The sequence below is a fragment of the Sturnus vulgaris genome, chromosome 1 (assembly GCF_052056855.1).
Source record: "Sturnus vulgaris isolate bStuVul1 chromosome 1, bStuVul1.hap1, whole genome shotgun sequence".
Classification (NCBI taxonomy): domain Eukaryota; kingdom Metazoa; phylum Chordata; class Aves; order Passeriformes; family Sturnidae; genus Sturnus; species Sturnus vulgaris.
Window position 1 is genome coordinate 152741041 of NC_142243.1, and position 16078 is coordinate 152757118.

Below are 16078 nucleotides of genomic sequence, written 5' to 3' on the forward strand. Positions count from 1 at the left end.
AAAACTTAAGGTCACATGCATTTAGATATACAAGCCTGTGCATTGTTTCAGTCAGAGTTACACCACGCTTCACTGGAAGCCATGAAAATATTCTACTTGTGTAGCCCCACTGAAAAGGTACATGAACAAAATTGCACTTCATGAGTTTTGTTGTAACATGACACAGAAGGAGCAGCAGGTTCACCAGCTGTCGGTCAGGGTTCCTGTCACCTTCTCATGGCTAACTAAGGACACCTCCAGCAGAAAACAACCTCCCTTGTCAGTGCAAGGCAGCACAATACAACTGTATTTAAAACAGTCTGAAATTTTTAGGCACCTTTCAGCTTGGAGGGAGAGGCTTGCCCTCGATTGCAGGCAGTCCCCACAGCATCCAAGTAAGATCACGTCAGCAGATACTGCTCATTCCTTTCTCAGCAACAGACTCCCAGAGAGCAGCAGGCTCCTGCAGGAGTTAACCCACAGTTACACAGGAAGGTTTATCTGTAGAACCGCACGTTTTCCTTTTGCTGAAGATGCCTCAGTCATACATAATTGAACACAAGAACTGCTATCATTTACTTGCTCAGAGAGGCACAAGCCAACTCATGTAAACTGGCCTGACACCACAAATAGCTAACTAAAATAGAAGTTGCTCCCACCCATTACATCATGGAAATTGTTATTTTGTCACGAAAACTCCCTTAAGTATTCAATTTAATCTCATTAATAGAGGAATGGAGCTCTCACTTCCAAGGCAGCAGCTGCCACTACCTTTGACATACACAGGAACTCACAGATGTTTTTTGGATTCATCAGAGACTACTGGATGCATCTTTAGGAGTTTAAGGTAGTGTCAGTGTTTCAAACTTACAGTAAAAAGCACTTCTGTAAGCATTTATAGCCAAAGTGCCAATTAAGTAGTTTAATCTCTTGTCTGAAACCTCTTCCCTTATTTAGGAAGGGAAAAATTAGGCATGTTGAACATTTCATCAATCTAGTATAATCACTAACCAAACCAAGCGAGGAAGACCTTATCTTTCACAATACTGCTAGGAGGAAAGAAGTCACACAAGCCATGGCAGTGCAATCACATCAGCAACCCCCCTCTGCCAGATATTTACAAAAAAGCTTGACTTGGGGAGGGAAGCAGGAAGTATTCGCCAGCTCGCTCTTTGAGCTCAAGCACCTGCTCAAGCCATATTTCATTAAATATTTTAGTAGCACTGTCTGATCACAGCACTGGAACATGACGCAGCTCACACTGGAGCAGTTTTTGCAGAGCAGAGAGGATACATGCTGTAACAGTGCAATTCCTTCCCACGGATCCTCATAATGCTGCAGTTGTCTGTGCTCTGTACCTAGTGCTGCCTCTCCTTGTAGATCTGATTCTTGTAACATCTTTTCCCCTGAAGGAGAAAACATCCCCTCTAACATTCAACATCCGAATTAGCCAGGCTCCAGCAACATTGATTCACTTACTACACCCAGTGCCAAGTCAGAGCCTCTCTACAAGATCTTTTCCTCCCCTCCTTTTTCCCCTCTGTACCTAGAGAATACTGAAGGCAAAGCACTCCAACAGAAAACTGCCCCATGGAGAGAATAGTGTTCAAGGTAAAGTAGAGTTTCTGCACCTGCTCAAAGTGCTAAATTAAGGCACGTTAAGAGTTGCAGATCACTGATAACATGATCTTAAGGAAAACTGCTGCATTCAGGAGAGATTTAAGAGTAAAGTTGGAAGTAATTGCTTCCCCTAGCACCCTCCCACCATCATATCAGGCAAGGAGAGACTCAATTGTTTTGTGATAAAGCTTTGAGATCAGGTGACAGATTAAGTGTGGAATTATTCAAATGGCAGACTACTGAAGTTTAACAGTCTGAAAAGGTACACTAATTTCCTTCTTTGGTCCCTTTGTCAAGTCCTCTTCCAGCACAGTCTCCACCCAACACAATCCTAAAGGGGCACTATATGAATTCTGATGAGAAAGAGATGGCTATCTCAGACACTCCAAACAAGTCTCTCCAACATCACCTTACTCATTCTTCCATTCACTCCTCATCCCTTCCCAACCTTTGTAGCCCAAGATCTCCTTTGACCTGATTTATCATCACAGCACATGGCATTTCCAATTTCCACCTCTGCAGCGTAGCATATCCCTCATCCCCAAGATCTTCATCTTTTTCCCATCTTCATGACTTCACACCCAAAGCTCCTCAACCCTCTCACCTTTCCAGTCCCATAACTCCTTCACCCAACAAGCTTCTCAGCCCTTAACCCCAAACCTTTTTTCTTTTCACCCCAATCCTTCCTCACTTTCATTAGTCCCCCACCTTCCTCACCTCAACTCTTCCTCACCTTCGCTAGCCCCTCACCCCAAGCCCTTCCTCACCTCCCTCACCAGCCCCTCATCCCCGTCACCCCACAGCTCCTCAGCCGCCCCTCGCCTCCACACCCCCGACACCCCTCACAGCCCAAGCTCCCGCCGCCGCCCCCCTTACCTGCCCCCGGGTCTCCCCCAGCACCCGGGACCTGCTCCGTGCGGCGGAGGGGGGAGGCGGCGGCGGCGCCGGGGAGGGCGGGGGGGGGAATGAGGGAGGGAAGGAGGGAAAGGACGAGGTCACTGACGGCGGCGCGAGCACGGCGGCACCGGGCAGCGGCGGCCGCTTTATACCGGGTCCTCGGGAACCGGCACCCGCTTCCGCTTCCGCTTCCGCCCCCTCCCGCCCCCGGGGTCATGAATATGCAGCGAGAGAGGCGTGGCCTCCCGGGGGTACGTGAGGTGCGGGCTATGAATATGCATCAAGAGGCGTGGTGTCCTCCGGTTGTGGGCGTGGCTCATGAATATGCAAACGAGGGGCGTGGTCTCCGGCCGGGGGGTCGGGCGGGGGGCGTTGTTGGGTGGCTGGCGGGAGGGCTACGGGGGCGCCCAGGCGTCCGCCGCAGGGGTGCCCGCGTGAGGGGAGCCGAGGCGGGCGGTGGCGGCGCAGGTGTCGGAGAGGGACACAGAACACAGGGTGACACAGAATATTCACAAGGCGAGTCCAACTCCTGGCCCTGCACAGGACAGCCTCAACAGTCCCACCATGTGCCTGAGAGAGTTGGCCAAACACACCCTGAGCTCTGCCACGCTTGGTGCTGTGATCACTTGCGTGGGAAACTGTTCCAGTGCTCAACCACCCTCTGGGTGAAGAACCTTTTTGTAATACCCAACCTAAACCTCCTGGACACAACTTCAGTCAATTCCCTCGGGTTCTGTCGCTGGTCACCACAAAGAGATCAGTGCCTGCCCCTTCTCTTCCCCTCACAAAGAAGTTGTACTGCAATGAGGTCTCCCCTCAGTCTCCTCCAGGCAGAACAGACCGAGTGTCCTCAGCCATTCCTCATATTCCTCATCTCCTCAAGGCCCTTCACCATCTTCATTACCCTCCTTTGGTTGCTCTCTAATAGCTTTCTATCTAACATTGAGGCACCCAAAATAGCACCCAATATTCAAAGTGAGGCCACCCCAGTGCAGAGCAGAGCGGGACAATCCCCACTCTTGCCCAGCTGGTGATGCTGTGCCTGATGGCCCCAGGACAGGCTTGGTCCTCCTGAGTGCCAGGACATTGCTGACTCATATCCAGCTTGCCATCAACTAGGACCTCCAGGTCCCTTTCTGAAATGTTTATTTCCAGCATCTCATTTCTCAGTTTGTGTAGCAGGAGTTTTTCCCGCTGCCCAGGGATTGAAGGATGAGCCTGTTTGGCACCACTCCTGGGTTGAAGAGGGGCTCTTGGTTGGAAAGGGAGCACAAGTGGCAACCTGAGGGCAGATAGAGGCTCTACCTGCACTGTCCCTGCCAAGGTAGTGGGTATTTGCACAGAAACAGAGAGCAGACTCCCTTGCCCCTCTCAGGCAAAGTTGTGCCAAGTACAGCTGCAAACCAACAGCTTGGAGAATGCAGGAGTGGGTGTTGTTCTCTGCCTGAGATACTGCAAACATGAAATTGTCCTTCATAATGAAGGAAAATAATACCTTTTCCTCATGTTTGGCTCCCCACCTTGCCCCTGCTGGTCTGCCCACCAGACACCATGAGCTGCTTCTCTTCATGTTCAGCCCAGCCCTGTGACGGGGTGGCCCTGTGCCAGTCCACCATGGAGAGAGTGACGTGTGGCATTTATCATGTATTTGTCACATCTGCAGAACACAACCCTCAACACAGAGCATCCAGTGATCCTCAGGACATTAAAACACTTTATTCCCCATGGCAGCCATAGCCCTGACACTTTGGAAGAGCCCTCTGCAAACTTGCCATAAAAGACTGTTTTTTTAGCACTGGTGTGTGTTTTTTTATTCCCAATTAAGGTCTTCCAGTCTTAATTGTGCTGACTGCATTGTGCAGGCTAGCATGATAGTTAACTTTCATTACTTACATAAACTGGGGATGCATAAAGCAGCCTGCGAGTGGCATGTAAAAATGCACGTTACATTGCGTAAGTGTAATTGTTTTCTGTTTCTTGACACGCCATTAAGTATATATTCCAAAACAAATTTTTTTTAATGGTGAACTTCTTTTTCTACAACTCATGAATAAATAAACCGCAAAGCATACCAGACTTCAGAAAAGGAAAACCACAGAAGGCAAAATGGGAAAACTATACACATCTATTAAAATGCAAGATGAATCTTGAATCTAACAGAAAGACTCTATTATAAGTTCTAAAGAAAAAAAATGAGCAATATTTTGTTCTTCAATGCTGTTATCAATATGATTTTGGTTTTAGGCTAATTCAGACCAAGGGCTGAAAAGCATGCATGACCAACCATGCACAACTCACTAAATTAAACATCTCTGATGAGGATGTCCAAAGTCCATTCAAAGAGTGATGGTTTTTAGGACAAACTACTGATGTTTATAAACACATGAAGTGGCAAAATAATTATCTTAAGTAGCCAAATGGTGAAGATAAAGGATACATACCCATGACAGCCCAGTATAACACCTACTCTTGACAGCAAAACAACATCCATTGTATCAAAAATTGTGATACACCTTAAAAAAAAATTTAAGTATCTTCCAGAGAAGAAACAAAACATACCTATACTTGTAGAAATGTCTAATGGTTGTGTGGTAAGAAAAAAAGACTTGAATGACTTTAGTGGAAATTCTGAGACCCTAACACACCTGAAAACACCAAGAAAGGATCTCAAGATATCATTACAACTTCTAAGATGTTTTTCTTGTTATCCACGGGTTTGTGGCAACCCCAGCTACGTCCTGTTTTGACACCTCATTTAAAATAACTGAAAAAAATTATAAAGTACTTCTTTTTCAGTCCTTTTCTTGCCTGCTGTTGTGGTGAAGTGTGATCCTTACCTCAGCCTGACATTTTAGACCCGTTCTGGCAATGTCCAGACATGTCCGGACATGTCCAGATATTTCTCCATTGTATTTCCTCATGTTATTTTCACTCAAGAGTTGTTAATTCTCAGCCTTTAGCTGCACCTAAAGTCAGAAAGGGGAATTTTCCATAAACCAAACATTTTAGTTTAAAAAATGTGATTTTTTCATACTGAGTGAGGGGGTAGAAAAAAATCCAAGGAAACAGACCCACCTTTTCCCCCTGAGGTTCTTACTCAACTCCAAATATTTAACCCTTAATAAATAAATGCACTCTCGTGTCTTGGCAGGGGAGAAATGAGTGTCAGTCAGGAGCCTGATGTGCTGTCCAGACGTGTGCTAAGTTTGCCTGGGAGAGGGGCTGGGAGAAAAGCCCCTGGACTGAGGTTGAGAACAGGATTGGTGACAACCCCTGAGCTCTCCCCTCAGGTCCCTCCTCAGCAGGGTGGTGAATCCTGTTCTTTAGAGAGTTCCCAGGCAGTGTGCAGGGATTTGAGACACTTCAGGGAGAGCTTTATTTAAAGAAAGTATCCAGAAGTCACCTTAAAATCTCTCTCTGGCTCTTGGCATGCATATATCTACTTTGTTGAGTCACGTAGTTGGAGAACACCCCAAGGTACTGATCCCCTTGCTTACCCTCGCTTCCACTGGTTTGTTTGGAATGGAGTACGCGAGGACTTTAAAAGAGAAATAACCTGCAGGACCTCAAACCACTGGAGAGCAACATTCTGGTCCAAACACCTTGCCTTGTGTTTGGCATAGATGCTGGAGCAAGGGGTCTTCCCTATTTAATGAGATATGTTAATCAACCAGACAGCAGGCTCATCAACAAGCTGCCATGAGCTCTCTGTACTCCATTTCACAGGTACTTGGCTTACCAAATTGTTATGAAAACTCACTATCCAGCCAAGCCAAACAAACACCACCCCCAATATTATTTTACACGCGTGTCAAAAGAAATAACTTGCCGCAGGCCAAGCGGGTGAAGGAATTTTACGAGGCTGCTGCGTCTGATCCTCCCTTCTCCCCTCCCTTAGACAGTTAAAGAAATGTTTGTATGATGAAAGGGGTAAGGGAGCAGAGGACAGCTGGTTAGGAATTAATGAAATGTTTGAGCATTATCATGCGATAATGGATTTAGCTGACTGTTTGCCAGTGTTCAGATCTAGTGTGAATTGCTTTATACGAAACAAGGGATTCCTAGATTATACAAACCTCCCGAGACTGCTGCTGCTCCTAAATCCTTTCAAAGCTGCGATTAAAAAAAAAAAAAAAAAAAAAAAAAAAAAAAAAGGTAATTCTCCCTCTGGATGGACAGAAGCCCTTGGGATTGTTTTGACTTGCTTTCAGATTTAATGATATTTGACACAGCTGGCTCTCTGAGGTGTCTCCTAATTGGGAGTGGCCGTGGGTTTGGGAAACCTGAGGCTACGCTTGAAGCAAATCTGAGCACCCAGAAACCCAGGTGAGATCTCCCAGCCAGGACATTTATAAACAGGACATGGAAAATGAGTCTCATCTTTTACACATTTGGCCTCTAACTCAGCCCCGGGGTATCTCTCACAAGAGGTGATATATCTGATGGGAGAAAAAGGCTCTGGACTTGAAACTGCTATTTTTCCTTCTTCCCACCCTCCCACAACACATGCTGTCATTACGATGGAACTTTAATGGCTGTGTAAAATGGCCCATGTCCCTTGATGCCTATTTTTTTTTTCCTAAAAGCATTGGGATGCTTCTGTTTTTTTCAGATGTAAACTTATGGCTAGTCAACCAAAGATATTTTGTCTGGACAAGCCTCAAGAAGGTTTTATGAAGACAAGCAGGAGATTGTATGAATTTGTATGACTGGCACATAGGCAGATTTTCAGGTCCATTCAGTTTGCCCATATTAGCCAAAATTGACTTTTAATTCTGAGAGCCAAAGGGCTTCCAACAGAACCCACAGGAATAGAGTGTGACTCAGCCCTTTGCCCTGTCACCAGCCCAAAGTTCACCCATCTAGAGCCAGTTGGTTCATGCCACCCCAGAAGAATGTCAACAGTCCTGAGCAAACAGGGTGGTGCAGGTGTAGGTTCCCTTTGCCCTTGTCCCGCTCTGAAACCTGGAACCCCCTGTGCTGGAAATTGGTGAGGTTGCACCTCAAGTATTTTGTTCAGTTTTGGACCCCTCACAAGAAGGACGTTGAGTTGCTGGAGCGTGTCCAAGGAAGGACAGTGGAGCTAGGGAAGGATCTGGATGGCGAGTGGCTGAGGGAACAGGGGGTGTGCAGCATGGAGAAAAGGAGGCTGAGAAGTGACTGTATCACTGTCTACAAGAGAGATGATAGAGGTGATCTCTGTCACTCTTGGGGAAATAGTTCAGTGGTGGACTTGGCAGTGCTGGGTTAATGGTTGGATTTTATGTTTCTAAAGATCTTTTCCAACAGAAATGATTATATGACTCTAAAAGCAGTAGCTACAACTTTTCTCAGATCATTCTCCTATGGAAAATAAACAGCTCATGATAGCAGTTATGTTACAAGGTGCTCATACAGGCTGTAAAATGGGGTTTGCTGCTTCTGCCACTTGTGAGGTCTCATCATGAGTTCATGCCTTCAAGAATGAGAGTTCCCTGTCATTATTTTCCTGGTTTGCACAGCTGAAACCTGATATTAATGGCTGCCGAAATTATCCTGCCTCTTGAGTTTATGTGGTCTATAATTATCTTCACAATAAAACTGTGAGGAATTAAGCTTCATAGCAGTTTATAGGTGTCAAGGGGTGATGAGACAGTCCTTCAAGAACTATGGCTTTCAGTCCTCAAGTGCCAAGAGCAGTTAAGATGCTGCTAGACATCACTTAAGAACTGCGGGGCTTGTTCAGTTCAATCACTGCTTCCCTTGTCTTGGAGAGATCAGAACCTCTATTTTTATTTTTTTTTTTAATTCTGTTTCTTTTTCTGAAACTTTACTGTTTCTCCACACTTGGGCAATGAGCTGAGATTAGTCAGTCTTCCTTCTGAGCTGCCTCTTATGAAACCATGACTGTGATGTTTATGAGGTTTCCATTGCTGCAGAGGGATATTTGTATTTTGGTTGCTCTATTTTTACTGAAAAATTTATATATTTTCATCATATTGGATGTGCAGAGAACGAAAATCCTGAACCAGAGCCTGAAGTACAGGAGACTGTTTAAGGCTGAGATGATTTTCAAGTGACTTCATTCACATTAGCTTTACCCTGGTGAAAGCTGACTGGTAATATTTTCAGTTTATGCTGGTGAATGTCTAAAAAAAACTAATTAGTCTTCTGCTTCCACAGACTCCTGCTGCCTCCTATAAAGCCAATTTTCAGGAGTTTCACCTGAGAGATCTTGTGGCCTTTCAGTACTTAGTAGGAGCTTGTAAAAAAGATGGAGAGGGACTTTTTATATAACCAGAAAGTGATAAAACAAGGGGGAAGAGTTTTAAACTAAAAGAGGGGAGAGTTAAGATTAGATATTAAGAAGAAATTCTTTACTCAGAGAATAGTGAAGCACTGGCACAGGTTACCCAGAGAAGCTGTGGATGCCCTATCCCTGGAGGTGTTCAAGACCAGGCTGGATGGGGATTGGAGCAACCTGGGATAGTGGAAGGTGTTCCTGCCCATGGCAGGGGAATTGGAATGAGATGGACTTTGAGGTCCATTCCAACACAACCCATTCTATAGTTCTCGGTTACTTAATGCTTTCTCATAATAACACAATGTTTCATGGATTAATTAGTAGATGATAGTCAGTTGGGCTATCTCAGAGAGAAGAAAATACCATTTTTTACCTGATACCACACAAATGCTTAGTTTATAGCTCTAGACACTAAGTGATGACCTCTAGTTAACTGAGCATTTATCCTTGTTCCCACTGCCTGCTTGTTTTGCAGCCCTGTGGCTCCAGCTGGATTCAAACTGTGCAGGTGTTACTGGGCATGCTGTTTTGATCACCAGGTGGGACCTGAAGCCTCTGTAGCGTTCTTGGAGCATTCACTTTACTCTCTGCTCTGCTAAGGCCTGTTACAACCACGTGCTGTGATTTATCTCATCTCTCCCCTTGCCTAATCAGTCACATACCTAATTGGTGTTTGCAACATTTTGAGTCCCAGCATAAACAAATTGTTTAGCCCTGTGTCATCAAAACTGCATCTGGACAACCATCAGCATTGTCCATATTTTTGGAAAATCCTAGAGAAGAATTCAGAAGCTACACCTGTGTTAGTGACTTCTGCAGGTATGACTCAGTGTTAGCAGAAGGCAATGAGCAATTGCAAAAATAGACTCTGTTGTGTTGACTGTATTCATAGTGTTTTCACATTTCCATGAAAACATGAGTAACACTCACCTGGGTGATGGAAAAGTGAGTTGGATTGGCACTGGTTGGCAATGGGATGGAAAATTAGTATGTAAAGAACCTAGTGATTAAGATAATGAAAAACAATGTTAAGAGTCTTAGGTGAAGCCAAGTTTTGTAGCCCTCGAGCTTTTAGTTGTGAAATTGTTGGCTCTTGTGTTGTTTCTGAAATAGAAATCTATTTAAATGACTTAAGCAACCCAAGTTTCAAGAATAACCCCAAGCAGGCTGTTTTAGTTGTGACTGAGAAACCAATTGGGTAAATACTTTTTTATTCTAATTTCTTGAATTTCCAGCCAGAGAATCAAACAGCTGCAGACCCTAAAGTGTTTACTATGAAAGTAATTTTAAACTTTGAGGAGAAAATGAAATGCCAAAGTTGATTGGAATGGAAATCCCCTACAAAATACTGGGATTTTTTTAGGATTCTTTTAATCGTTCCCCCTGCCGCTCCTAAAAGCTGAGTGTAAACTGAGACATTCACAGTTTTTGGAATTAACTCAAAACAATTGTTTTGAATTAATTGTATTCAGCAATTTTCCCCTTTTCCAAGACCTGAATGTCACCCCAGTCATTGATTTTCATGCGGTGTTGGACTTGTGGAAGTCCCTCTACCTGAAGTACAGTGTGGATGTTTCACACCACTGTTCTTGGGCTCTAGTTTTGCTTTTCAGCTTAAATGATTTTAAAACCACTTACTCCCAAAAGAAGCAACTTTTCCTTTTCATCTCCTCATACGCTATACAATCATAGAATATCTCAGTTTGGAAAGGACCCATAAGGGTCATTTACTCCAACTCCCTGTTCCTTGCAGGACCTAAAACTAAACCAATATGACGTTATCCAGGCACTGCCTGAACTCTGTAGAGGCCCTTATGAAGACTCCCACAAATACAGTGCTCTCCATAAATGACTGCACTAGATAGAAGCCTTTTGGAATGTGGGATAGGTGATGCAATTTGCAGACATTTTTGTGGGGAGAAATATATGGCAATGCACTGTGGAACCCCAGAACTCTGGCTAAGGAATTTTAAGAGTCTAGTCTTGGGATAAATCAGTTTATCTAGTTGATTTGGTAGGAAACCCTGAAAAAAAGAGAAGTATAGTTTTCTGTTGAAGAAACCGCACACAGTGACTCAAGCTACGGTCCTACACCTTGTGTGAGCCTGCCAAGGCTGGCAGGTCATGGTCAGGCCTTTCACAGAACAAATCAGTCTCCAGTTCTCACTTCTGAGCTCTATAAAAACAGCTTTATTTTCCAGTTTCTCCTCAAGCAATTTCATAATTTTCCTCAAACACTTCCCAGACTTTCCAAGGGCTACAACACAACGTGCTGGAGGGGAACCTGGAGGTGGCCTATGTGCATGAACATGTGCTGTGCCAACAGCAGAGAGCAGCAAGATTATAATAGAGTTGTGCTTTCCTGCTGCTCTTCTTCCTTAGACAATCCTATCGGTTCAGCAGCTTCTTTCCTTATTTATATCAGGAGCCTGGCAACTAAGCTCCTGACTTAAGCACCTCAAAGACTCAAGGCTGCTTTGGTAGGACCAAAAGTTTTGTATTACTATCAGAATAGGAATAAAGAATCTTTCTCCTTGAATGGCTTCCAGCCCGTTTCTTTGGACTGGTGATGCATTTACACTGAGCAGACAGATGCTCTCCACAGGGATGTGTTAGCTCTCACCTGGGCCAGAGCACAGAAAGACAACAGATGATTTGAATGGAGATCATTTGCAACCTGGAGAGCAAACTCAAGAGGTTACAGCTGAAGATAAAGGAGTAAAACTGAGAGAAAGTTCCTAGCAATGAGGTTATTTGGGAGGTTTAACAAGCTCCCCAGGGAAGCACTCTTCCACAAGATAACTTTAAGAAGAGACCAGGAGAAATGTTTTTGACAAGTTTAGATTTTTCCTGTCAAGTAATCAGCTATATTTCTGCCAGAAAAGGCCTTCCCCATTCCCAATTAAACAAGAACTGGTTTGAGTGGAATGCCCCAAATTTGAACAAAACCTTTTTTTTTATTTTTTCCCCAGCTGGCAAATATTTCATATCTTTTCCTTGCTCTCTCCACCACTGCTCCCCCCCCCCCCCCCGATGTTAGTGGTTTTGTTCAGACCATAGGCATAAGTTGCAGAATCTGCTAGAAAAAAATGTTTTCACGATTGATATTTTCCTAAATGCCTTTAAAAAATTTTCAGTCACTGCCCAGGTAGTTTCTTGCTAAGCAAATTCTCCCAAACCGCTTCTTATTAAAGAACCATACCTTGTTGTTGAATGGAAACTTGAACCTGTTTTCCTGTGGTTTGAACAGATACAAGATCTCTCTACCACATGGATTTACTCACATCAAGTACCTCAAACCCCATATTTCAGATGAGCAACAAATCTCCTCCTCTAAGAGCTTATTTTAACAAACTTGCATAATTTCATCCTTTCTGTGATTTTGATCTCCCTCTGAAAGGCAGCTGAAGCCAAGATGTTGAAAACTTCTCAGAAAAGTGGACCAACCTCACTTCCTTAGAATACTGGTGTAAAATTCACACACAGGGACAAGCCTATAAATTGGAATTCCCCAGTATTTCCAGGGCTTGAAGGCATTTGCACACCTGATGCTGAGTTTTGCCGCAGCCCCCTGAGCTCTGTCTGAATTTTGCACTTGAAGCCAGCCATAGGAAAACTTACAGCTCTTCAGACTTTTGCTTTCTATCTGTGGGTGACAAAAACCACAGATCTGGTTGTAGCAGAGCTTTGGCAGCTGCATGATTAATAACAGGAAGAAAGAAAGAAAGAAGCTGTTCAGTTGATCCATGACCATCTCCAGCTCATCCTGAAATGTATATTATTTGAACCACAAAAACCCTCCACATATTTCATGCCTTGCAGTGACGGATGTTCCACCTCTTGTCTCACTGGTGGTTTGCAGGATTTACCTTGTTATAAATCAGAAATAGTGCAGGGGTGCAGAAATACCCATTATTTTCAGAGTACAAAATATCTTCTGTGTGTGTGTGTGCGCATTTCATTCACAGACTCTACTTTCTCTCGAATGACCTATGAGTATCTCTTGTCTCATGGAATTGAGTGTTGTTTGCTTGTTCACAGCTTCCTTTCCTTCCGTTATCCAGCAAAGAAAGTTTGCTTAAGTGGCTTTTGTGAACTCTTTCAAGATCCCCAGAAGGATGATACAGGAAACAGAGAGTTTCCTTTCTAACAAACTTCTAGGGTGTTCCCATAATAGTCTGAAATTTATCTGCCCTCAGCAGCCTGCAATTGGACAAAAAATTAATGGACTGTCAAGGGATCAGGCCAAACACAATTAACATATCAGAGAGGAGAGTTTGCAATAAGAAAAAAATCCTCCACTCACACAGCACCTTTTATCCCATGTTGCCAAACATTTCCCTTTCTACGTTTCCAATTACTTACAAGTTGGCCATGCTTTACCCATCCAGCCTGAAATTTTCCATAATTGCTCTCTACACATTGAATACATTTTCAGAGAGCAGTGAAGGGGGAAAAGCTTCAGAAAAAAACCAAAATCAAAACCCTATTAAAAAGATGCAGTTATATTCCAGTGGGTTTAAAGCTAATGAATTAGTTTTAGGGGTGTTTAAGCATTCTCCCTCTTTATTTTGAAGAGCATGTTTGCACCTCAGGAGGTCGGAGTGGGAACGAGACTCCTGACACAGCAGCAGTGCTGGGGGATGAGAATCTGTCACCATTGCTGTGAAAATTCATCTGGGTTTGTCCAAAAAATAAACCACAGACAAACCCCTATTTCAGTGTTTTAGAGGCAGGTTTGTGCCTTGGATTTATGCCTTCTGACTGCTGTGCCCGTAGTTTCTGAAGCCCCCAAAAAAGCAGCCCCTGTAAGCAGAACATGTGGACAGGGTGCTGACAAAATGGATCCGTCAGGATTTCACCTGGTGTGACCTGGCACTGTGGGTGAGATCTGGGAGGATTGTAGCACTGGGAGGGAGGGCAGGGCCCGTGCTGAAAGCTGACAAGGTAGAAATGTGAGTCATTAAAAGGCAAAGACCAATCTGTAAAGAAACAATTACTTACATATTTTAAAAAAAATCTGATCTGGAAGGCACGTTCGCCTGGTGGTTGACACTCCCTACAAAAGCACCGTGTTGTTCCAAAAGTCTCCCATGAGATGAACAAACCTTGCCAGGAATAATCACAGATCTGGAGCTGTATAATTGCTCAACTAAAGGCAGGCAGGGAACAGATAGGGAACCTGTGCTTTGCTTTTCCTGCCCGCTTCCTTGCTTTCAGGGCTGTGCGCTGCTCTGGAGCACTGGGGCTTGTATTGGCCAGAGTAGTCAGGACACTAGGGAAAAAAAAGGCTTCTAAGCAACAGCTTCATGGCATGTGTTGTTTTTAACTCCATTCATAAAAGCAGAGAGCTGGGTTGTGCGAGGCGGGCCGGGGCTCTGAGCGCTCGTGCCTGCTTGGAGCAGAAAGCTCTCGACGAGCCCGAGCTGAGCGCTGGCAGTTTCATCCCCTCCCAGCACTAATCCAGCAATAAAGGAAATGGCTTTAAGCCACTTCAGACCCATTAGTGCTCTCCAGAATGCTAATATAGCATAGAGATGAAAGGACTGCAGCGAGGGGAATGAGGAGATGTGGGCAACAGCTTTGCCTCCCTTCTTAGGGAGGTTTGGTTCATTTTCTCAAGAAGCAGAGGCCAAATTTGGGGAGAAGATGCTATGACAGCACAGCACAGCAGCACTCCCAAGTCATGAGATTCAGGCAGCCTTAATGGCAGGGCTGGGGTGCCTTTAGTTTTTAGTGACAATTCATGGTTAACCAGAAATCTGATACTTGATCTGCTGCAGCCTGGAATGCCAAGTCCTTTTTACGACCTGTATCTGTGTGGCCACAGGCGGAGATGATGTGAAAATCATTTGGTAGTAGCAATTAGCACAGCAATAGTTTTTCTTTATTTTCTAAATAGGCTTGGGAAAAATAATCTTCTTTTAAATTAAGAAACAAAGTTTGTCACTTTTAAAATCAAAAGCCTTATTTTACTGGGAAAGGTCTGTCTTTAGTGCCAAGAGCCCATATTTTTTTCCAACTCAAAAATCCCCTGTGAAACAGCACTATTTAAAAAGTCCCTGAGAAAAGGTAAAGAGGTTCTGCTAGAAAGTCTCACGATGCAGAGAAAGAAACTGAGGAGGATGGTTGATGGACCATCTGGGACTTCACAGGTTTGGAAACGAGTGTGGTGGAGCTCCAGGATGTTTATGCTGCAGTAGGGAAGGTGAGAAGGGATTTTGCCCAGAAATACCTCCAGCAGAAGGTGTCAGGTGAAAGCAGGCTGTCAAATCTATTAAGAGCCATTTGCTGGAGATGGAAGCAAGAGGTGTTCCTGCTGGAAAGCAGGACCAGAGGTTAATTAACTATAGGAACATCCTACTGAGAAGCCATCCTGTGAATTCCTATATGATGGCTCGGGGGCATTGCCATCAGGTGCTTTAGGTGTCCCACTAAGCTGCTCACCACATTGTTATGGAGATAACCTGCTTTTCCACTGCTTCCAGGGGGATGCCAGGGCTCCTGCTGCAGATCCCCAAACCTCAGGACTGTGGATACACCCGGGTGCCTGTGCCCTACTTTTGTGTTTCTCAGTGAAAGAGCTGCATCAAGGCTATGGAAAAAAAAAGAGAAACAAGGACAAAGTTCTGCCCTTCCACTACTCTGTTTTCATTTACAGCCAAATTCTGCCAATCTTTTAGTGTCTATTTAAAACTTCTATTTCCTTCTCACTAGTCTGTTTCTGTGCTGGGGTGCATGTTCCTCTTTTTCTTTTTCTTTTTCTTTTTCTTTTTTTTCTTTTTTTCTTTTTTCTCTTTTTCTTTCCCTTTCCCCCTGTTGTTTCACAGTCCACCTGATGATACTTTTCACTCCAGACACACCAGGACCCTGAGCTGAGCCCAGTCTATGTTACATGAGGTGTCAGAGCCTGCTATGTATCCAGGGGAGGAGACTGTGCCTGACTTTCCTTGGCTGTGACACTGCGGCTCAGCCTGGAACTGACAGTTGTGGAAAATTAATGGATGGGCCCTGTTTCCAAGGAATGGCCACCAAGGTCATGGTTTTGAGGTTATAAGGGCACAGCTCTTTCCTACTTGGATCCAGTACACATGCCAGCTTTGCTGTCCCCTCTTCAGATGTCACCATGTCACCAGATCACTGTCACATGAGGATACCGTGGGTGAGGGGGTGCCATTGGCTGCCCAGCCTGTTTTCATGCCCAGGAATTCTATGAATACAGCCTGATGATGCTCGAGGTGTAACTGAAACCTGCTCTGCAGACACAGCTCCTGGCTGAACTGTCCCTGCTCCCCTGAG

At 44.5% G+C, this 16078-nt stretch overlaps 1 protein-coding gene across 4 annotated transcripts in view; it reads right to left on the bottom strand.

The window, feature by feature from the left end:
* SLC45A4 (solute carrier family 45 member 4) overlaps positions 1–16078 on the bottom strand; it is an 84723-nt gene that overhangs the window by 59798 nt on the left and 8847 nt on the right. Inside the window, exon 1 of one of the 4 annotated variants that reach the window (XM_088179873.1) lies at positions 2476–2622. The exons of 2 other annotated variants lie outside the window; for them this stretch is intronic. The gene's annotated coding sequence lies outside the window, so the exon portion shown is untranslated. Of the gene's footprint in view, positions 1–316; positions 455–2475; positions 2623–16078 lie in introns of those variants that run through there. One more of the 4 variants, XM_088179877.1, reaches the window with a different exon arrangement.